Source organism: Girardinichthys multiradiatus, chromosome 1, assembly GCF_021462225.1.
Source record: "Girardinichthys multiradiatus isolate DD_20200921_A chromosome 1, DD_fGirMul_XY1, whole genome shotgun sequence".
NCBI classification, from domain to species: Eukaryota; Metazoa; Chordata; class Actinopteri; order Cyprinodontiformes; family Goodeidae; genus Girardinichthys; species Girardinichthys multiradiatus.
The window spans coordinates 10,655,973-10,678,624 of NC_061794.1; the positions used below are offsets into that span (position 1 = coordinate 10,655,973).

Consider the following 22,652-nt stretch of genomic DNA (forward strand, 5'->3'; position numbering starts at 1 on the left):
GAAGGCAGCTATCCAATACTGTAAACATGTTGTGTCCCCTTAACCTGGGAGAGACAACCCCAGAGGACGCAAGGAGGAGGTTATCAGAAGAGTTCACAAGGCTGTTTCCAGCCGTCAATCTTGACGAGACGTTCAATCTCACATGGGGAAGTTAAACTGTATTTTTTTAAAGCTGTTAAAAGATCTCCTTAATCAAAAATGGCTACATCTGGGTAAAACGTTTAGTGGAGACTAAACATATTTAGAGACATGACTTACTCTCGCCGCAGTCTATAATAAATATAAACTCAGTGTTTAATAATGGAAAAAAGCAAGCATAGGCAACGACTGGTAGGAGATTCTAACCTGGCGAATCAGTTGAGTATAACCAGTTATCTTCAAGCAACTGCAAAACCTGAAAAAGACAGAAAGCTATAATCTTTAATGCGGCAGTACAACACATGCAAAATCCAATCAAAATCCAAATCTGGCGGTGTACATCTGACTAGTTGTTAGCCATCAACCCCTCCGACGATTTATTTAACTTCCGACAAGCTCTTTGTGAATGATATCTTTCTACAACAGGTAAAAAGTGAGGTCCAGAACCTCACTTCAAAAAATCTGAACTAACGCTTCAAGTTACAATTCCACAGTTTCAACAGTTAAGAAACAAAAATAGTTAATGAAAATGTATACACGATCAAATTGTTTTATTTAACATAAAAAAGCAACAATTATCTTTAATTTTGCATAAAATATTAGAATTATTCAGATCATTTAAGTTATATTAATGGGATCCATATCAATATTTCTCAGACTATGTTATGCGAACTGTTTCATTTTGGAAATTTTGGAATCAGCAGTTTCAGAGTTTTCAAGTTAAGTCACAAAATCACCAAAGATACATCTCAAGTTTCCTGTAAACTAGGAGAACCACTGCAAGCTAAAATGTGATGAAAAGCTAAAATTTAAAAACAACCAAAAAAGTTGTTTCAAGATTAAAATGGTCATAATGATCTTGACACCAATTGGAAGCCTTGAAAGAGAAATACTTCAGATAATATTTTGAGAACCCTGGTGTAAACTCAATTGGGAAACCGTGAACTAGAAATAATAGTTATTTCTATTGAAGCACAATGTTTTACATTGGTGACTGTTTTGATGGTACTTGTAGAGCTTACTATTTTCTGAGGAGGTATTCATTCGAAAAGGTTTGAAAGCTGATATATACCCAATCTATATCAGTATTTATTATTATTTTAATGTGAATTTAGATAAATAAGGAAACCAGAAAACATTCTTATTGTGCACAGTAGTGTATATATTTTTGCTGTTATCCTCTCTGTGGAAAAAGAGCATACAAAGCCAATATTAGATGGTTATTTAGTCAGGCTATTTGTTTGGGTGGCTAGCCTGCAGTCAACTGCTTTACAGACAAGCTGCTTGTAGCTTGTCAACTGCACGTTTTAAAACAGCATTACTTTAATTAGAGCATTGGGTAATGCTCATTAAGTTTTCACAACATAACTGTCTGGGTTCATCATAACTGTACAGTTTTTCCAATCAGACTTATTTTCCTTCTTTTAGCCAGCGAACAAGCAATGCACAACAACCAGAAGGGTAAAGCTGGAGAAAACGTCAGTAACTCCAGTTCTTTCTCTGGCATTGTGGTAAAAGTATCTTAAACCATAGAAATTTTTTACACAAAATTTTAAACTTTTGCATACCTTGACAATGGAAACTGACCACCACTGCCATTTCAAAGCTTTTTTGATATCTTTTCCAGCCTTAGAGCTGAAATAGAAAAGTACAATGCCTTCCATCTAAGTAACAATGGCTCCATCAAACTTTAGGTCGTCTTTTCGACTTCTCGCATTGACTCTCTCAGCCCTGCTAAAAGCACCCGGTCCGAATAAAACATATGATGAGCACCACTTCTGAGTTGGTATCTGAAATGCTTAAAGTCAATAACATGACTCATCACTTTATAAGATTCACCGAAGCAGTGAAGCCAGTTTGAGTTAAATATATGGGCATGCAGAAGCCATAAATGGTGAAGACAAATTGCTTGCTGAGCTGCTGAGCCTGGAGCCAAACAACCACAACTTTAGGCCATTATGTTAGACTAAAAAAGTGGGAAAAATTGCAAGGAGCAGCTCATTAAGTTTGAGTTTTCATGGTGACTATCTATTACAGTTGACCCTCCAAGTTTTAATCAAGGCCATGAAGCCAAGGTTATGAGACACATTCAATTCGCTGAGCTGCTGACTTGAAATACAAATATGCTGAAAACTAAAACAGTCAAACATGTTACGCCAAACAACTGTACATAAAGCCATTTAGATGGAGACAAATGGCTGCTTTCTAATAGTTTTGCCTTTCTTAAAACCTGCAGTTTGGAAAAACAAGCTGTTCATTTCTCCAGGACACTCTGGCACAGAACAAGAGGCCACCTTCAGAACATGAAGTGGATCTGTTGCTGATGCCAGAGATAGAAAAGTGATAGCTTTCATCAAAGCCTCACATCCCAAGTTTCAAATCTTTTGGATCATTTTCAGTCTTTTTTTTTCAGTTCTTGGAGCTTGGCACTGACCAACTATTTAACTGGCTCAGTTTGTTTACTTGTTTTTGTCTCACCCCATAAGCTTTTTTCCCCTCTCATCTTAGAACACCGGGAAACTGTTAACACATTCAGTTGCACATTTTTTTTCACTGAAGTGGAATGGTTCTGCTTCAGTCTAAATATACTTCTGTCAGGTAGCCAGAGTTGGATTATGTTGAGGTTTTTGTCTACTTAAAAACAGAAGATTTAGCTGGAGGAAACAGCATGCAACAAGATGTCCACACCAAGGCTAATCACATAAAAAAGGAAAAACGCGTCTGAGCAGAATTTAATCTATACTGGAATAAAAATAATAGCAGTTCTAATAAAAAACATGTAAATCACACTATATATCTATTTCTTGATATATAGTGTTTCTTTTCTTTTATGCTTGTTGGGCAGATTATATTTAATAGATTATTTGGATTAAATCTAAGAGTTGATCCATGTTTGCTTCAGGAATGAAGCTAACATTGTACCTGACTTGTGAAGTGCCTTGAGACGACGTGTTGTGAATTGGCGCTATATAAATAAACTGAATTGAATTTAAAACTGAATTGAATTGAATGTATGTTTATTTTTGCTTCCATGCAATACAATGCAGTGTTGTTTTATTGGTTTTCGAAGGAGATAAAAATAACCTTTGTTGTAAAGAAATAATAGACTTGTTGAGAAATACTGTCCAGTCAACTGCTAAGGAGACAGTTGGCTTTCCAGGTTAGGACGCACAGAGTTCAGTGTGTTTTTAAATGAAGGCTTGGCAGCTGACCTGCAGGAAACAACTACACAATGGATTTTTACCTTCAAATGTCCATCTCCTTAGATAACAGGAGGGATTATTTACACATGCCAGTAAACTCTGAAACAACATACTGCTCTATTTTTTGTGTTGGACCAGTTGCATATGAGTGACCCTAAATCCAGCTACAAGTGAAGACATATGAAACTATTAGATTAAGCTTGACATATCTATTCTCAATGGCCCATCAGTTGATTATATAGTGCTCACAACATTCACACTACAAATCCCATAGTGCACTGTGACATCTTCTCACAGGTCTTGGCATGGGTTCACAGTAGCTACGCTAGTGGTCACCCCAAGTCACCCCCGTCCATTTTGCTAATAAACTGGGCTTGCTGTGCAATAAGTACGCAGGGCCCATCACTCCTTTCAACAGTAAAGCATAACATAGAACTGTTCTGTTATCGATTCGCTTTTGACATAGAGAACAACGGCAAACATGTTTAATAACAAGACTATTTTTAATTTAAAAGACTTAAACGTATCTTATTTACTATCTGCTTTATGCTATTTTGCTTTGGTTGGAAATGCTGTACTAGTAGGTTGCCAGCTAATATTCGTAATACAGTTGACAAAGCGGTAGGTCTGTTGAGGAACCCATATTCTGATGCTGTGGTGCATATTTGATACCATATCATACAAGTGTTCTTGGCAGTGATGTGGACTACCATAATCCATTAGCCAGTACAGTAATCGGTTACCATGGAGACTGAATGCAGGCCAATGGAGAAGCACTTTACACTCACCCAGAACATACAGTATAAAGTAAAAATATAATTGCCTTTTTATGACATTAAAAATATAACTCAGAATCGGTTTCCAGCATCGTTGAGTTTCAAGACAAGACCATAGCAAATGCTGTACCTTCCTCCATATCACATTTCCAGAAACAAAAAACATGCATTTCTTACATGATTAGATTCAATTTGCTGTCATTGTGTATAGCGTTAGTACAGAGACTATGAATGCAACTGACATTAGGAGTGGGCCTGTTATCGGTAACAAGGTATACCACGGTTCCGATTAATCCAATTTAAGTCATTTACTGAGAAGTACTGGAGGAGGGTACATGGATCCAGAGCTTCCCTTCTACCACCTGATGCTGTGCACTGCCTGTTTTAGGGTGAAAGAAGACAGCCACACTTTTCCCCTACTTAAAAGAAAGACAAATTTGTTATTGTTTGTTTTTTTATTTTTGGTCACTAAAAACATGGACAGTTATTAGAGCAATGCTGTTTAAAACAACAGTTGGCAAGCTTCATGCAACAAATCTGCAGGCTGGCTACAAGAGCAGATAGCCTGACTAATTGGCCAGCTTGTTATAGACCCAGTGTTACTTTATCAAGGCCAATGAAGGTATAATATCTGGTACAATAAGCTTGTGAAAGCAATTACTATATTATAATGGTTGTAAATTCTATATTTTTGCTCAAGTCTATGGATTAAATTTCTGTGTTAAAGGCAATTACATCATGCTATGCTATGCATTACTTTTGTTTTACAGTCTCTGTGTAAATACCATGATAATGTTAAATGAGTTTTGCTTAAGGTTATCTTACCATGAGACTCATGGCCAGTTGACATTCAACTGTCAAAGAACAAAAACTGAATTACAAATCAAATCTAGCCATGTAATGAAACAAGACATCTGTGACCACGAAAGGTTTCAAACACAAATATTAAATATAGTTCTCCAAATACAATCTTCATTAAACAGTGGAAAGAAAAACAATAGGCATTCAGGAGATGCATACTAATTATGCCTGCGTGTATGTGGAAAAACAAAAGGAAAGCTCCGTGGATTGCGAAAGCTAATACTATTTCTAGTGATAAAATCTGTTAATCTGGCTCTGCTGGTCTCTCTCACTGCATTAGCCCTGCTGGGTTCCCTAAAGGACCTCTGGAGTGTAGCAACACTCAGGTTTGCAGCTCACACACTCTCGCAGAGAGGGAGCCAGATGTTTGAGTTGATATACCCACTGCATTCAAGTGGTAATCTCCTTTACGGTGTTATTGGAGCTGACATAGTCTTTCGCCAGCAGGCGTATGTTCCACATAAACAAGACATCAGCGGCTATAACTGTGGAGTATAATCAACATACCACTGTCAGCAATCTGCCCGTTTGACATATATGGTCTTTTGCAAAAGCCCTATGAGGCAAAATGTGGCTTTACTCATTTTGATAAATGTGCAGAAAACCGAAAGAGGGTGACACATGTTCAATGCACAAGTCTCTGTGTTAAGAGGTCAATCTGCTGCTTGAATAAAAAGGTGTGACTATGCATATGTGTGTGTATAGAAGTGTGTGTGTTAAAAGCTTCAGCTCTGTTCATGTAGCCTCTTTTTCCAGCTTGCAGAGACTCCAAGCGTGAAGGAAGGTGCCAGAAATGCTGAAATGAGAAAATTTTATTCCTCCATTAACCATGTTCTAGCTTAACCTGGCAAATCTTGGTTTGGTTGGAAAACAACAGCTGCAGCTACATGCAACCCCCCCCCCCCCCCCCCCCCTGTTGTTTTCCATTGTTAATAATGAAAATGGACAAAGCAGTGAAGATTGTGAGAGGATGACATTACCAATGCATCGTCTTGGAACGATTACTACAGTGCACTGAAATGCACTAAGCTTCGGATTTGGTGCACACAGCTGTTTCAGTTTACAGTGCAACAGTGTGAGGAATGGGTCTAACCAGAGAGGAAGGAATTTGACCTCTCACCCCCATCCATGACCCTCTGCTGCCGCTGCAGCAGCCTTATCTGATTGGTCTGTCTGGTACTTTAATCATTTCCAGAACTCAAACTGGTCCACAAAAACTGGAGGGCAGGAAGACAGAGAAAAGGGAGAGTGCTGCAAAATGCAGCAAGCGGATTCATTTATAGCATGTATTGCTTTATTTGATAGAGTAAAAGCTGTGTGTAACTGCAGTAAACACAGCACTAGCCACAAATCCTTCCTTTTCATGTAAACCCCATCTTTTTTTCCTTCTTTTTTTGCTTTTTCTTAAAAAGCATGTAGAGACAACTGCTCGGGAACTGCTTGGTTGTGGCACATACCTGCAACCACGTTCAGAACCACAAACAAACATCTACATCTGGAAAGAAACTCTGGCCTAGGTAGTTCTACACCTTACTGTCTGATTCCTGCACATGCCTACACAGCAGCACGGCTAAGTGTGTGACAGAGAAAATGACATTTTTGTATCGAGCGCTGCAGTTTAACCCCCGCTAATCCCTTCAGAGTGGCAGAGCTTTGTGGTCAATTCACACTCTTCTCAAGCTTTTATGGTTCCCCTCTCTCCTGCTGCAGCCTCGAGAGTAATCCCCACAGAAGATGTGGCCAAACATCAAACAAGAGCTGAACAGACCCATCATAAACGGTGACAGTGACACGGATGTACCGTACTTAAAGCCGTCAGAAACATGAACATGAAATGACACCTGAACGGGATATAAGGTATCTCTTTTAAGACCCGTGTCAATTGATTTTTAATCAAAATCTTAATTGTGTCTCCTTAATTAGAGAAAAAACTCTTTACCTTAGAGCACTTTACAAAGTTCAACTGAAGTACAAGAGAAAGTAGTCCAATTCAGCTTGAGCTTAAAATATTTAAAGATGCCAGATTTCAAAGACACTGGTTAAATTGAAGACAGCATTTTTTATGCATAATTAGCTTGAATGCAGCAATTTCTGTTAGATTTGTTGCACAAATAATTGCCACAAGCTTCACACACTGAGTGTCAATTATTCTGTCAAAGTATGCCCAAACTTTGAGTAACAATTCTTTATAAAATTAACATCATCTTTGATGCATCACATGATTTTTACTGAGCTGTTTTTAAGGCACATTTGGAAACAATAAAAAAACACTTTAAAACCCACTTCTCATGATATCTGCAGTAAAAGTCAGTTCATGGAGCTGGGATGATTTAGGTAAGTCAAAAACACCTCCATCTGCAGCAGGTAACAATGTGCGTGAGTGAAAGACATGCTCAGGTTAGAGACTATGGGTCCAGCCTCCAACCCTTAAGTTGGCTGGTCTAAAAACAGCATATCACATTGTGATTAACTAAGGTGTGAAAACAGCAAGCCCCTTCCAAAAAACAAACAGGGATTATTTAACAGAGTCTGAAAGTGGAAAACCCAGTCGAGAACTTTTTCAAAAACTAAAAGAGCACTATACAATTATCAAAAACTGGCAGAGATATTCTACACATGAATTCAACACTGTGCAGGATGCAAACATATAAATGTAAAATGACACCTGAGCTAGAGGTGAGGTGACGGGTTGAAGATCCCTGCAGTTAGGAGGAAAAAATCATCCTGGAGCAGACCAGGTTAGTTCAACTGAAGTCCAGTAAAACGTAGTCCAGTTTAGTCCAAACTGAATTTATGCACAGATGTCAAATTACTGAGAAACTGTCGAAGCTTGAAAAAGTATATTAAAAGGTTAAGTTGTAAAATGCCAAACTTTTTTAAACACAATTAGCCTAAATGCACTCATTTTCTTTAGATTTGTTGTAGAACAAAACTGCTGCAGAGATACACAAACTAAGTGTATCATATGTCCATATGAAATACTCAAACTTAACCTATAATTTCATGTAATCAGATATTTTCTGAAGATGTAACATTTTCATTTGCATTGATTGTGGTTCTGATTCCTGTTTGGGCCGGTTGACTTTCATGACATATGATTGAACATGATCCCTGATCGAACCAAAGTAAAATAATCATGACTAGGTTATTTTAAATCCTCTGATGTACAAAATATCTGTACAGTGAGTAAAAACCGATGCATGGTCCATACGAAACGTTCTGTAACAGACAACTTCTATTCATACCTGAACAAATAGAAAATGGCAAATACTCAAAATAACTAGCATACAGAAAATCCAAAATTTTCTGTCAGTTATAAGTTCTTTGGCAATTTATTCACTCCTGAATATATTTTAGCTTCCATTCAGTTTCTGCATCTGGCTTTGCAGTCTATACACACTATATAAGTGTTTCTTTTTCCTAGCACCACTTCCTGACAAATTTCCCTAGCACGTCTTTCTGTTGAAATTATAGATCTCAGAAGACTGACTAGAGGAGGCTTTGCTGCTGTAATGCAAAAAAGCAGCAAATTCCTGCATACATTGACTTTCACACACTGAATGCTCAGACACAGCCAAATATCTCGTTATGTCTTTTTTAACATAGATGATGAGTAACAACACAAAATTACAGAAGGTCTTTTCTATTAGTTAAAACACGCATGGGAGCTACATATTAAAAGTGCACTCGGAGTACAGAGAAAAGACTTGGATGCAGGCATCCATGAACGAGGAGAATGAAGGATGGAGCCGAATTCCTCCAGGAGAACACAGGGAAGCCAGTAAGCTACATAAGCACACAGCGCCAAAATGAAACGTTGTGTCGAACAGCCACATACACAGCGCCGCTTCCTCGGTTTCACAAGAGGAAAGAATTTGAAACAGTGAGTGCAGAGGTAAGGCATGAAAAACACACTCACAGTAATGCTCAAAAACAAACATCCCAGCTACACACACACACAAAACATGCTGACTTAAACACACACATGACACTTCACACGAGGAATTTCACCAAACCACGAACACAAATACTGACACACACCCACCGCATGCAGTATGCAGCTTTGAACACACGCACAAGGAGTGTGTGGAAGTGTATGAATGCGAGGAACTGCTACATTCCTCTCATTAAGGAGAAGGAGCTGCCTGCAGCAAAGCCTCCACAAGTCAGTCTGTTGAGATCTGCAAAACCAACAGTACTAGTCAGAGAGAGGCGGGAGGAATAAAACAGTTAAACAATGTGTCTAAGCTGTAAAATGGATGAGGAAACTGAATGGAAGTTGATTCATGAATAGAGACAGAAGAAGAAGTGCACCCTTAGGTTATTTAACTCTAAAATCTGTGAGTTTTATCTGGGATTGCTGCTCGCTGGGGTAGTGGTTAGCACTGTTGCATCACAGTATGAAGGTCCTGGTATTGAATTCAGGCCGGTGTCCTTTCTGCATGAAGTTGGCATGTTCTCCGTGAGCATGCATGGGTTTTCTCCGGGTATTCTGATTTTTTCCCACAACCCAAAAACACGAATGTAAGTTTAACAGGTCTATCTAAATTGCCCTTAGGTGAGTGTCTGAATGCATGGTTGTCTGTCCTGTGTGTCTCTTTGTTGCCCTGTGATGGACTGGCGACCTGTCTTGGGTGTACCCCGCCTCTTACCCTGAAACCTAAAAAAAAAAAAAACTCAATTAAATGTAATAATGAAAATGCAAAAAGCTCCATGGTGGTTTATGAACAGCCTGAGCCACAGTACAGGCGCTGGGATGTGCTGCTGAGATAAAATTAGCCAAACAATTATCATTCTGTTGTTTGTCATCTTCAATAAGTGGTAATTTTAGGGACAGACAATCTATTTAAATATGACAACTGTTCAGACCTCTTTGATGTCTAAATGAAGGATGTTTCATTGTCACATAATTATTCTCACATTATATTGACAGAGAAGAGCAAAGGAAATGATATGAGGATGAGAGAAGGAAGGGAACAAGGAGGACAAAAATGAAACTGATCTAAGTTCAGGTCTTTTGAAATTCATACCAACTATATTAAGGTTGTGATTAGACTGCACAGTAACTAAGTGTCTTTCTTATTGGTTTTAGGAAGTATTGATAGCTTTTAGCCACAGGAGCAAACATCAGGTGGATGTGGTATGAAAAGCACTTCAGATCTGAACTGATTCATGTGCAATCATTGATTGCTCCAATCACATTTCCCCAGATTTGAAAAATGAATCCAATTTAGGTGCTGTTTTAAGTTTGAGGTAACGACCCTCAGTGGATGAGCATTTAGGGATTTTTTCCAAGAACGGGTAGTTTTCTGTGTCCATTATTTAACCTACTTTATTTCCACCGCATCTACGAGAGTTGAAATCGATTACCCCGAAGACATATAAACAAGAAAACGATCCAGGTAGTTAGACAGTTGTTGATATTACCCTTAACCTTCAGGTTGGAGCTTTGTAGAAAGGCTCCTAAGCATTTTGGATTGGTTCATTTATCCAAGTAATGAGACATCCTCACGTGGCTAAGGAAGAAACTCTGACATTATGGCAGGAGAACATTGTAATTGAATGAGAGCCAAATACAAGTGAATGTCTGAGTCTGTAAAAGGAATTTCAACATCTAACAGCTAAACTTTTCATGGAGTTTAAAAAAAATGAAACGAGTTATAAGGTAAAGCTGTTTTAACAGAATGATTAGTTTAATTGCAAACAATCACAGATTTTTATTTTTATGAGGTAGGATTGTGATGGTATCAGATTGTTATGGTTTGGAAACCTTGAAAAAATACCACGGGTTCCCAATCATTAAACAAAAACTGAGTAATATAACAGAACATGATCAAATTTTCTTTACAGTCTAAATTATTTCATTTAAAATGCAAAAGTCACAGTTTGATTTTTATTTTGACTTTTAAGGCAAAAGCCAATGTGTCACATTTGTTTTAGTTGTAGCTGAGCTGCCTGGCAGTCTGCAGCAACGTAAGCTGTGTACCGCTGGAGAAAATCATTTCTGCACTTTCTCATCATCTCATCAAAAGGAATGGCATTACTGACAATTTTTGTGGTTTTAAAACTTGAACTTTTTGTAATTTTAATCTACCTTGATATCGAGAACTGGCCCATTCTTACCAGCAAGGGGAGACTTTTTCTCTCTCAGCAACCCTCCTCAGCAAGCTGTAGGCTAGCATACAAGAGGAGCAAGTCAGGCGACCCTCTCAGCATCAGCAGACATAATTTACATAAATACCCCAGGCCATAAAAACGCTCACAACAAACAGCCCAATGAAGAATGAGGTTTGAGGGTAATTATGTTTTTACAGAAGCACTATGGAAATATGCATAGAGAAATAAGCTAAAGCGTAAAAGCCCTGTAAAGGTGGGTGAATGAGAAATACCTTGTAAAGTGGTTTGTGGTACCCAGATAATGTTTAAAATGTTCTATATAAGTGTGGATCATTTACCATCCTCTCTGCGAAACTGTGCGGACCAGCACTTTCCAGATAAACATGCCGATGCATCACAGGCTGTAATGCAAAGAGTTCAAAAAGAGTCATGCATCTAAGGTGTTCTGTCATGATTGAAGGCATGGCAAATTCTGCACAGAGAAACAATCACTGAGGTTAATCTCAAGGAATTCAACTTCCTTTTTTGGAGCAAACCATTTACATTTTGTTGCATTATTTAGTATGGAGCAAAGGGCAAGCAGGACTACCATAAAGGTTAAACTAACATATTAGTGGAACCACAAAGTCAACAGTATTCTTATGAGACCAACGCCCAAAAAGAAACAAAAGCAAGAGTCAGCAGCTAATATCAGGACCACTGGTCTGCCTGTAAAGCACTATATGTCAACATTTACAGTGTTAGACTCAAAAACATCACATTATGTATTTGGATAAATTTTAATTACTGACGCAACGATCAGAATTTTGTGGACAATTTCTAATCTTGGGCTTTTGTAATGCTTTGACCAGCCGTAACAAATTTCACTTTAAGAACTATAACAAGCACAAAACAGCATTTAAAAGGTGAATTTTAAGCCTTTCCGCGTATCAGCCGCCAAGAACAATTGCAGTAAAACAGGGTTTTGCTATTTTAAAGCAAAGACAAAAGTATTACAGTCCACATTTAAAACTAATTTTAGCAACAAATATTAGCAATTAGCTCAGCTTACATTACAAAAAACAAAATTTTCATGTGTATACTATTAGGAATGTAGATCCCCCACATTCGATGACAACATTTCCAGATCTAGCATCTTTGATGACACAGACTAAAAGCTCAAAAAGGTTAAACAGAGCAACTTTACAGTGCTATGTTCAGCCTTCCTGGTACCTGTTGAAGTGTTGCTCTGTCTCACTGTCTCCCAGCCTTGATGAACCTGAGACATGTCTCGAACTGCTATAGAAAACACAGTTTCCTTTTAAAATCTTCTTCAGCCTCAGAAATCAAATCTTAATGAAGCTAAAAAAGAGAAGATTCTGAAAGATTCAGAAAAAAACAAACAAAAATAACACAGTTCCATTTGATAGAGGTAATTCAGTAAAGTCATCTCACTAAACAAAGGTTTCTTCTGTGATTGTGGCACTGCTGCTTTAACCAAACACTCTCCAATTTTAGTCCACTTCTAGCCCCCTGAGTCTCTCAATGGCTAAATTGCCCATCTATGCCACATTTACAATAGCTTCACAAGCTTTGCAAGCTTATAAAAGTGCCGATTCATGCTACAGTTTTAAATGGTTAGGGAGATGCCTCAGCACTGCTAGTTTGAGAAAGAAAAACTTGTGGTGCCTTAAATGGATTGAACATGTTCTTGACCCAGTGTTTTGCTTTATTGTGGAGTGGAAGCATTTATATCAAAATTGCAGTAATTCTGTGTCTTGCTAAGCTCCTCCATCCTGCAGAGTCCAGGTAAACACAATGCGCAGGAAACATCCATGAGACAAAGAGGGGACTGGAAGCAAAACTAGACTGACAAAGCTTCACTTTTAGGAACAGCAACAGTCACTCTTAACTATAAAAGCAAAACTAAAGCCAGTTGGTTCAGACAGATGCCAATGAAGTCCTACACTTTACCTCTTTGTGAAACTTGATTCTCCCGACACACTAACCCTGTCAATGACCAGTTTATTGCAAAATCTATTAGCTAATCACAATCCTAAACAATCAAATGGGCTAAAATAAATCACATGTGCTTACACTGCAGATGTTTCATTAGGACAGCAGCTGTTACATCCTTCAGCAAAGCACTGAACCTGAGAGAAATGCCTCTGATCATGGAAAACAATATGCATCATATATGGCTCTCTGATCCTATTTCTGAACACATGCACACACACACACACACACACACACACAGTCACTGGCAAAACATTATAGTAAGCCCCCCCAACCATTTATACAGACACCCACCATTTGACTAAGCACTCAACAAAATGAAATGTGTGTGCGCACAAGCATGTGTGTGATTATTAGGGGAGTGTCACTGAAGAAGCTGACTCAGCATTTCTATCCCGTCCGTTTACTGTGGCTTCCTCCCAGCAGAGCCAACAGGGATCTCTAAAAATGGTTAAAACACAAAATCGATGACATCGCCTGCTAACCTGATATTTTTCAGCAGCCGATAAATTGGTTTTGTCGGCAGTCTGGCAAATACACCAACATTTTCCTTGGTTATATACACTTTCTGCCCTCCTGTACCCCTTTTTCCTTCCAAGGGGCATGCTTGTTCACCTGCGTTTTTGTTTGACATAAAAACTATGTTGTAGTTTTTACGGCTATACATGTGTTTTTATTTAATTTATGATCACAGCTATTTATTATAAATACTTCGTAAAAATGATCCAAAACATTAATATTAAATGATAGGCTCTTAATTTACTGCTCCATCTATGTTCCAACTCTCACCTGTATGGTCATGAGATATGGATTATGCTGGCTAATGAGCGGGACTATACATGTTTTCTCTATTGTTGGCAACACATTACTCTGGGACACCCATCATAGGCTAAAGCAACACAGTCTGACTACTGGATGCACATTTTGCATATCAATCTGCAAGGGTTGCAAAGGTTAGTCGAGACTGAACACACCAACTCCAACTAAGTATCTGCCTGCATCACAGATCAGAAAAGAATACAGCAAACATAGCAGACAACAAGAAAAAAGGGGTAAAAATGATGCTTACATTGTTCACATCCTTAACAACAAATTTAAGAACTTTAGATTGATTACATCCCGATGGATGGGGAGTTCCTGTGTAGCTGACCCAAAATTATGTATGATAGAAACTGCATGCCGTTCGTTAAGGTGGCAACTGGCTGCAACATGGATCCAGGTTCTGGTCAAATGTGAGGAGATTGCAGTGCCTATAAACAGGAGAGCATGTATATTCTCTTAATTTTGTTTCTCCTGTACAACACTTGCAGTCATCGATTCTACAAGCACCAGAATAAAAGCAAAAGCTTACCCTCACTATCAGGGTAAAATCACTGTCACTTTAACTACCTTTTCTTCCTCTTTTGTTCTTTCATTTATCACCTTGTAACCCGACAGAGTTTCTTCTTGGCTCTACAGACTTTTATGTTGTTTTCCTGTACTGGTTGCATCCTGTTCAACAATAACCATAATAACCACAACTGGCACTTATATAGTGTATATAGACTGAACTGGAATAAAAAAATCTTCATAGGTAATTCGGGGCTTTTCTTGCAAGTCTTATTCAGATGGATGTAGTAGCAAATGTTTTCCAAATTTGGCCTAATATTTTACAAAGGTTATGATGTTTGCAAAAGCAATGATGCTGAACTGATAATTATTTTTAAAAAGCTGGTTGGCCATAAGAAGGATTATTGGTATAGCTATGTAGCATCAACAATATGCTTTCAGGGTTTTCATTCAGATCTTTACAATGCTACAAATGCTCCCCAACACTAAAACCCCAAAAAAGGTGGTAGAGTTACATCTATCATTACCCTCCCATTTAACCTCTTCACCTCTCCAGTGTTCCAATTTCTTTAGCCTCCTTCATCTGGTCACTTCACCTCCCTTCTTCATTGTGCCCTGGCAGCAAGCAAAGACAGCACCAATCCATACATTACCGCTTTTCACAAATCCTCTCACCTTCACGGACCTCTGCGATCCCTCTTCATGGTCATTTCTTCTCCACTTTGAGACAGAAAAAAATCATTGTCTCTCGTCTTAGTGCAGAATAAAATTATTTTCTACAAGCATAATGAAGCTCATTCAGAAGCAAAGGTGTTTTAACTCTGACTGAGGTAAAATACTTTTGCAATTCTCTTCAAAAAAGGGGGAGGGTGAACTTTTTCATTAGGTGTAATGTGGGACATTCTGCTTACTTCTAAGCATTCAAATAATTTGTTCTATCTTAGACTGCAAACACATGTCCTTTTAACCTTTAGGAGCCGATGAAACATGGTGTTTTAAAAAATTAAGCCTTGCAGCAGGTACAAAAGGGTACAGTTTAATGTTCTACATGGCATCACATAATGTATGCATACAGTGCCTTGCAAATGTATTCTTACCCCTTAACCTTTTTACACATTTTATCGAGTTACAACCAGAAACTTCTATGTATTTTATTTGGGATTTTATAAGATAGAGGAACATGTTATTTGTTAAGTAGAGGGAAAACTAACTTCTTTTTTTTATTTACCCAATTTTTTTTACCGTTTCAAAACCTCAAATGCGTAGTAAAAGATAAAGTTCTGTTAAAAGTTTAAAGTAGGGGACACAATAAAAATGCTGGAGAAGTTGCTCTGGTCAGACGGGGCCAAAACATGTTCCAGAACACTATTACCCTGAACACAACATGTCTAACATCAAATATGGTGGTGGCAGCATTATGCCACGAGGATGCTTAGCAGGGACGAGGAGACAGTTGGATGGAAAAATTGATTGCAGATGTTGACCTTCCCGATCGACAACCACCCTAAACACCTAGCCAGAGCTCCAATGGAATGGTGTAAATCAGACTGGTGTGGAAATTGTGGATGGAATCAACTGGTAAAACTGTGGAATATCATAGAATTTTGTAGTTTGTGCTTTTGATATCGCAAATCTAATCTTTTCTAACAATTTGAGTGCCAAATAAGTATACCGTTCATAGCAAAACTGCAGTGTCTGTTACTTTCTGTTAGCTGATCTAAGTTAGCTGATCTAACTAAGCTGGAGCTATTTTGCGAATAATAGCCAAAACAAAATTCAGTCTTCGTGTCCAAAGTTGGAAGAGACAGACCTTAAAAGCCTTGCTGCTATAGTAACAGTAAGATGTGTGTGTCAATTCCCCAATATTAATAAAATGCATCAAAGTTTGCAGTTATAATATGATGAGATGAAAAGAGGAGGTCGGAATTCATTCCTAAGGCCCTGTACATGATATAAGGTCTGGAAGTCAAAGCCTTGCTGTTGTTTTTTCATTCACTATGTCATCATTTCCCTTTTTTAGCATTTCCCTCCACTTACTTCCTCCCACACTACCAAAGGCACATCTAACTAGCTTGTCAGATACCAGCATCTAAAATTTATGTGTTAAAAAAATATAATAATGGTAAATGGACTGAACTTATATAGCACTTTTCCAGTCATGCAGAACACTCAAAGCGCTTTACACTAGAGCCACATTCACCCAATTGTACTCACTAACACATTCATACACCGATACACAGATCAGTAGGCAACTTGAGGTTAAGTGCCTTGCCCAGGGGCACATTGACATATGGCAGGAGGACGCTGGAATCGAACCCACAACCTTCTGATTGCAAGACGACTACTCTTCCTACTGTGACTGCGACTGTGGCCCAGTAGCACTCCAACCTGTACAAGGAGGGAACATACATAGAAGGAGGATATGTGTGTATGTGTATACATGCAAGAAATGAGACAGGCTGATTGAATTTATGCTGCAGAAACAGGACATTCAGGGTTTTTTTTCTAGTGACTTATTGAGATATAGGTCAGGCATACACTTATTTACACAAACACACACACACATACACACACTCAGTCAGATATATTCAGTCTAGAAACTGATTTTTTTTCTGCCTCAGCTGTTCAGACAGCACAGAACATACAGGCAGAAATTGGCCATTTGGGACACCAAACACAAGCTGCACGCTCTACAGAAGCAGAGGAAAATTGGGTTGCAGGAATTCTTTTAATTGCTGACAAAACGGCAGAAATATCACTGCTCAGACTCGGACGAGGAGCAACCCGCCCACATGCTCTCTGCCTCGCAATGAAAGCTCCTAAAGCAGAGGCTAACCACAATTAAAAAGATACTTCATTAACTAATGACACGAATGTTTCAGATGAAGGTAACACGCGACAGTGGCTGTCACCGCCGTCTGCGGCTACCCGTCACACCTGTGCACCATCGAAACTGTCTTTTCCCTTTACAAGGAGAACTATTTGAATCGACCTGCCCTGTTTGATCTGCCGTGGCCTTTTAAAACGGGAGCTGCATCAAAAAGATGCCAGCAGCTTTAAAGCACCTCTACCTCTTTAGTTTGTTGCCATCTTCTCCTCAGTCTGTCTCGGTTTTGTTCAGACACAAATTGTAAACAGTGTGTCACTTGACAAAAAAATGTTGTTTTAGGTTCTGTACAACAATGCATACTCTGTATGTTGAGGTTATAGAATAATGACTTACTAAGCTTAACCCGCTTAATTCCAAATTTTCCCTGCAAAATAGACATGCATTCATTCCTTAGACCATCTTAACACATAATATGTATGATTTTTTACATTTCACCCTGGTTTTGTTAGGGAAAATGTAGGTTTTATACTCGACAACAATTGTTGCCGGTGGGATTAAACGGGTTTTAATGCGATCTCTCACTATCAAAAAGAACATCAGAAAAAATCTGAATTTTTCTGTCATACCCTTACAAGACAGCTTAAGGTAGCTTTAAAAGATTTTTTTTTTAAATCTCCAGTTATACATTCTGTATATATTCTGTTCACTTGATTAGAGGACATAAAATATACTATGAGATCAGAGAGAACAGCTTCTATAAACTAAATTCCCATTATGTAAAATTTCCTCACAGTCTTACAGTCAGATAGACGCTGTTCTTTAAATGTAGCATTGATCCTAAACAAAAGATCTCAAAACGTTTCCCATCACATTTATGCTTCAGATTACAGATGACTTTCTCAGGGGAGAACCTTTAAGTGTACCAGCTGTAGCCCATTATCAACATACGTTTCAGCATGCAAGGACCAAAAAGGTGAATGCTGAATGTTTATGTGCGGAACTGAGTGCGCAATGCAACGCTCTGTAACGCAGCTTTAAAAGGTGACACTACATAAACACATAGAACACTCCCTGGTATCACTAAACTCTGCTGTTTGGAAACTCTAAGGTTTCTCATGCAGCTAGTGGAGAAAGAAAGGTGGACCGCACCCAAACTTTTTGGTAGCGTACACAATTACCAACAACAATAAAGTATGTAGCATGTTCTTTACTAAACTGAAAAACTTAACTGAAACTTAACTGAAACGTCAAACTAATTATCGCATCATTGGTACTGGAGAAAAAGCAACTAAAGTCCAAATGTAGACCGTTTTAGTTTTCAAATATTAGTACAGTCTCATGAAAAAAGCCCTAAACAACATTCCATCCATCCATCCATCCATCGTGACTTCAGAACCAAATTACAAACTGATTATGACTAGTTCCTTATCTTGTGACTGGAGTTTTCGCCACCTATATGGAGAGGAGAAATTTGGTGCTGTGCCTTTTCACCTGAGGCTGCACACTGCTGATCGGCTGGCTGAAAGAAGCTACTATGTTCTACCATACTTACAGAAAAGACAAAGTCTGCTGTCTGAAAATAGATCAAGTCATGGAAACACAGGGAGCCATGGTGTAGAAAAAAAAGGAGCGCCACCCATCACTCTGATGTCGTTAACACTGTTTTAAACTAAGCTGACATGCTAACCCCTCCCAGCCAAGTTGTTTTAAATAAAAGCAATTAGATCATGTCAAACAATTTTGTTTTAAATCATCTGATTAATACCGTGAAATGGAAGAATTATGACTCAAGGTTATTTTTTGATGAGAACCTCATATCTGCCCCTGCTTACTCTCTTCATACAAAAAGATAATGGCCAACTGGTAGCTATTTTGAACGTGCCAAAGATTGTGCAGCTGTGTTTTCCTGCTATTCTTTTTCTTCACCATCTGACCAACGTCATTAGAAAAGGAGCTGCTTAGATTAGAACTATTGAAATGAATTAGCACTTATTCTGCAAAGCCATGTTTCTCAATCAATGGTACATGTGCAAATGCTGGTAAGCAGGACTTTCATAGGGGTATGTTAAAAAACATTGTATCACTATTTGGATAAAGATTAAGGCATTGTCAACAAATGTTCAGTTTTTTTTTCTTTAAGGTTTCTTGCATCAAAGAACAACCTTTTTATTGTGAGGCATGCAAGCTCAGTGCTCAGTCCCACAATTGTGCTAATCTTCCATTCAGCTCACTATGTGAAATGTTAAACATCAGATGAAGTGATGTGAGGCACACCACCACTGGATTCTAGTGAAGTTAAGCAGATTTAGACTTTTTGGACATTTTCATGATCCAAAGTGAGAACAGTTTAGGGATGTTCCTGTCTAAAGGAATGGATGAGCAAATCTGGTGTGGAAGAACTTTACTGGCAAGCAGAAAGTCCTGACCTAAAACACCTTTGGGATGAACTGAAACAGAGACTGTCAGCCACAAATGCGCTTGTGGAAGAACAGTCAAAAATTCCTATAAGCACACTGATGGCCCGTGCAGAAAGCCTTCTGAGAATCATTGAAACTGTTGTAGAGTGGGCTGACACAATATTTGGATTAGAAATAAGATGTCACCTTTGCTTATATGTTAATGCAGAGAAGCAAATACTTTTGTCATAATGGTGTAGCTATAACTTGAAATACACTCTGTGCCAGGGAATTACCTAAACTAAAAATCAGCACCTTTTGCACTCTACATCTGCATAAAGACTATAGAAAAACGACGACCAGAATGTGCTTTAGACAATACTACACCAGCAGATTTTCAACATCTCTTGACTCTTTACGACCTAGTATCGACATGCTGCCCAGCCCTAGTTGTTGTATTATAAGATGCAAAGGTTAAACTATTTGATTGAAGGATATGGATATCACAGTAACGGTTAAACAGTTTATTTTCTGTTGTGTACTACCTTACTATTTTTGCTTATTTTAAATTCATGGCGAAATCAACTTTTCTTTTTATTCAAGGAACACCTAGTACTTCAAATTAATCACTTTTAACAAAAAATAACAGAGAGCTAGCTAATAAGTGCATATTAAGCCAAAGTATCTTTAGTTTATTGTTGAACATGTATTTCTTTGGGGAAACCTCACATTGCACACCTTTACCACGTCCATTTTGTTACAAAAAAAAAACTTGTAAAATGTCATTTGAGCTCTGCACTTTTGCACACTAATCAGACTCCAACAACAGTTAAATCAGACTTTATTGGTAGTGGGATTCAGATGGATGTTTTGTTGTAAAACAACAATTTACTTTGAGCATATAGTCATCAGCAGCTCTCACATAGCTGGGTCGGCAATTCACTTCCCAACGGGCTCCTAAACAGTACTTAAGTGTAGATTTTTGAAAGCGCTGTTCATAAAAAGCTCTCGGTTTAATGTCAGTATCATTCCGTCCTGTGGAAACATTATGGAAGTGCACGCTCCTTCTGGGCGTTTATCAGACAAAATAAACTAAAACTGCATTATTGATATGCTTTATTGTATCTGTGCTGGCTTCTCCCCATCCCCAAGTCTTTATTTGTTACAGCTTCTCGAGGCATGGAGAACCTATACGCAGAGAAGCAGCAGGGTTTAGGTCAAGTCACTCTGGCTCTCATCTTAGCTGGGGTCTGAGCCAGTTGGGGGCTGAGAGGGCTGAGACCCTGCTCCACCACCTGACCCCAGTACACATGCGTGCAGTAGCTTGCTTTCAACCAAATAAAACCTCTCCAGCTGTAGGCAAGGTGGTGAGTCTGCTCTGACAGGTAATTCTAGATCCACTCTCAAAAAACAATTTAGAATCAATATTTAAATGTCTAAAAAAACAGCAAAACTTCTGATGAAAAATTTTAACTTTCTTTTGTCCCTGCATGATATTTGACCCTACATACAGCCTCATTCTCATCCCATAAATATCGTCTATCTGAAAATTCAATAAATCCAATAAAGTAGAAAACTGTTGCTTTATGTGAGTGGGAAGTGGCAAAATTAAAGTACCTTTGACAGAAGTTAGATACAGCTCCCACATATCAACATAACACATTAAAAGATTTATCATAGCATAGCAAGAAGAGGGGTTTGTATCTTCTAAGAACAAATGAATAATACAAGACTTCGAGAATAAACTGGGTAATTAGGTTAAAGGCAGCTCAGAGCATGTACAGCTCACCGCTGTTGCCTGAGTCTGACGGTGACTCATTTGGGGCTGAAAACCTCTAAAAAATTGTCTGCGCTTGCAGGTGTAACAGGAACTGAAATGTTCCCTACAGTCACGGTGTCGTCTGCGTAACAACGAAAGCAGTCACTTTGGATGTCACGCCTCGGCTCCGAAGTGGAGGTGCTGCTCAAGGTTTCAGCCCTATCAAGGAATACCAGTGCAACTATGTCATTATGACATGTGTGCTTTAAAAAAAATAAAGATGTTTCTCACATCTCCTTGCATCTCCTCCACCACTTCCACATCAGCTCACTCTCACTCATCCTCCTGAGCTCAAACCCCAAGAGGGATGAAAGTAAAAAGAGAAGGGGGAGGTGGAAGATGAGTAGGTATGTTCAGAATTTGAAAGAGTAGGCTTTCCAATTTTTTCTCTCCCTACAAACACACCACCTAAAGACATTTTCTTTCTTCCTCCTCCTACTTTTTTCGTGTGCTTGGCAGCCAGACCGGTGGCTGGTTGCCCATGTAGTCTCTCCAAATCAGCCCGCACCTACGCACATCACACAAGTAAAAAATTCATAGGTGACACAAAACTGTCAGTGCATGTTGATGTGACTCCCAAATGATGGCACATATTTGGCTGTGGGCGGATAAGGGGCAGCAAACACACACGGGCACCTACACACACAATTACAATCCCACAGTGTCTCAGATGCCTAAACACATAAACAGGGGTGCATTCAGAGAGTTTTCAAAGGGGAGGTTCAGATGAGGGGCTACAGATAATTCTAAATGAAAAGCTTTAACAGAATTTTGATATTTGAGGGTTTTTTTATGCTGAAGGTTGTATAAAGGGAGGTGGAGTGTAGGGGCCAGGGGTGGATGAATTTAAAAGTGGCCCGCTATGAACAAAATTAACAGTATAAATTAAGTAAACCAGGGTTTCAGCCAATTTTAATATGATGTAAATGTAAGAATTACAAAACATCCCTGTTTCTGAATCCTGTTCAAACCAAATTTTGTGATTTCTAAACTTGGGTGAGCTGGTAGTGGATAAGGTAACAAGGACTCTTTCAACGCAATTTCCCAGAGCAAACAAAAAAAAAAGGGGGCAAAAGTTTATGGAAGACGGAAAATTTGAACATATTTAAGATTTCTTTTACCCCATGAGTGGTTTAACTCAAGAACATTTGTTTTCTAGTTTTTTTGTTTGTTTGTTTGTTTTCCAGA

At 38.6% G+C, this 22,652-nt stretch overlaps 1 protein-coding gene across 3 annotated transcripts in view; it reads right to left on the minus strand.

Moving 5' to 3' along the window:
• Positions 1 to 22,652, minus strand: part of LOC124866209 (plexin-A1-like) — a 412,523-nt gene that overhangs the window by 388,446 nt on the left and 1,425 nt on the right. The window lies entirely within an intron of this gene.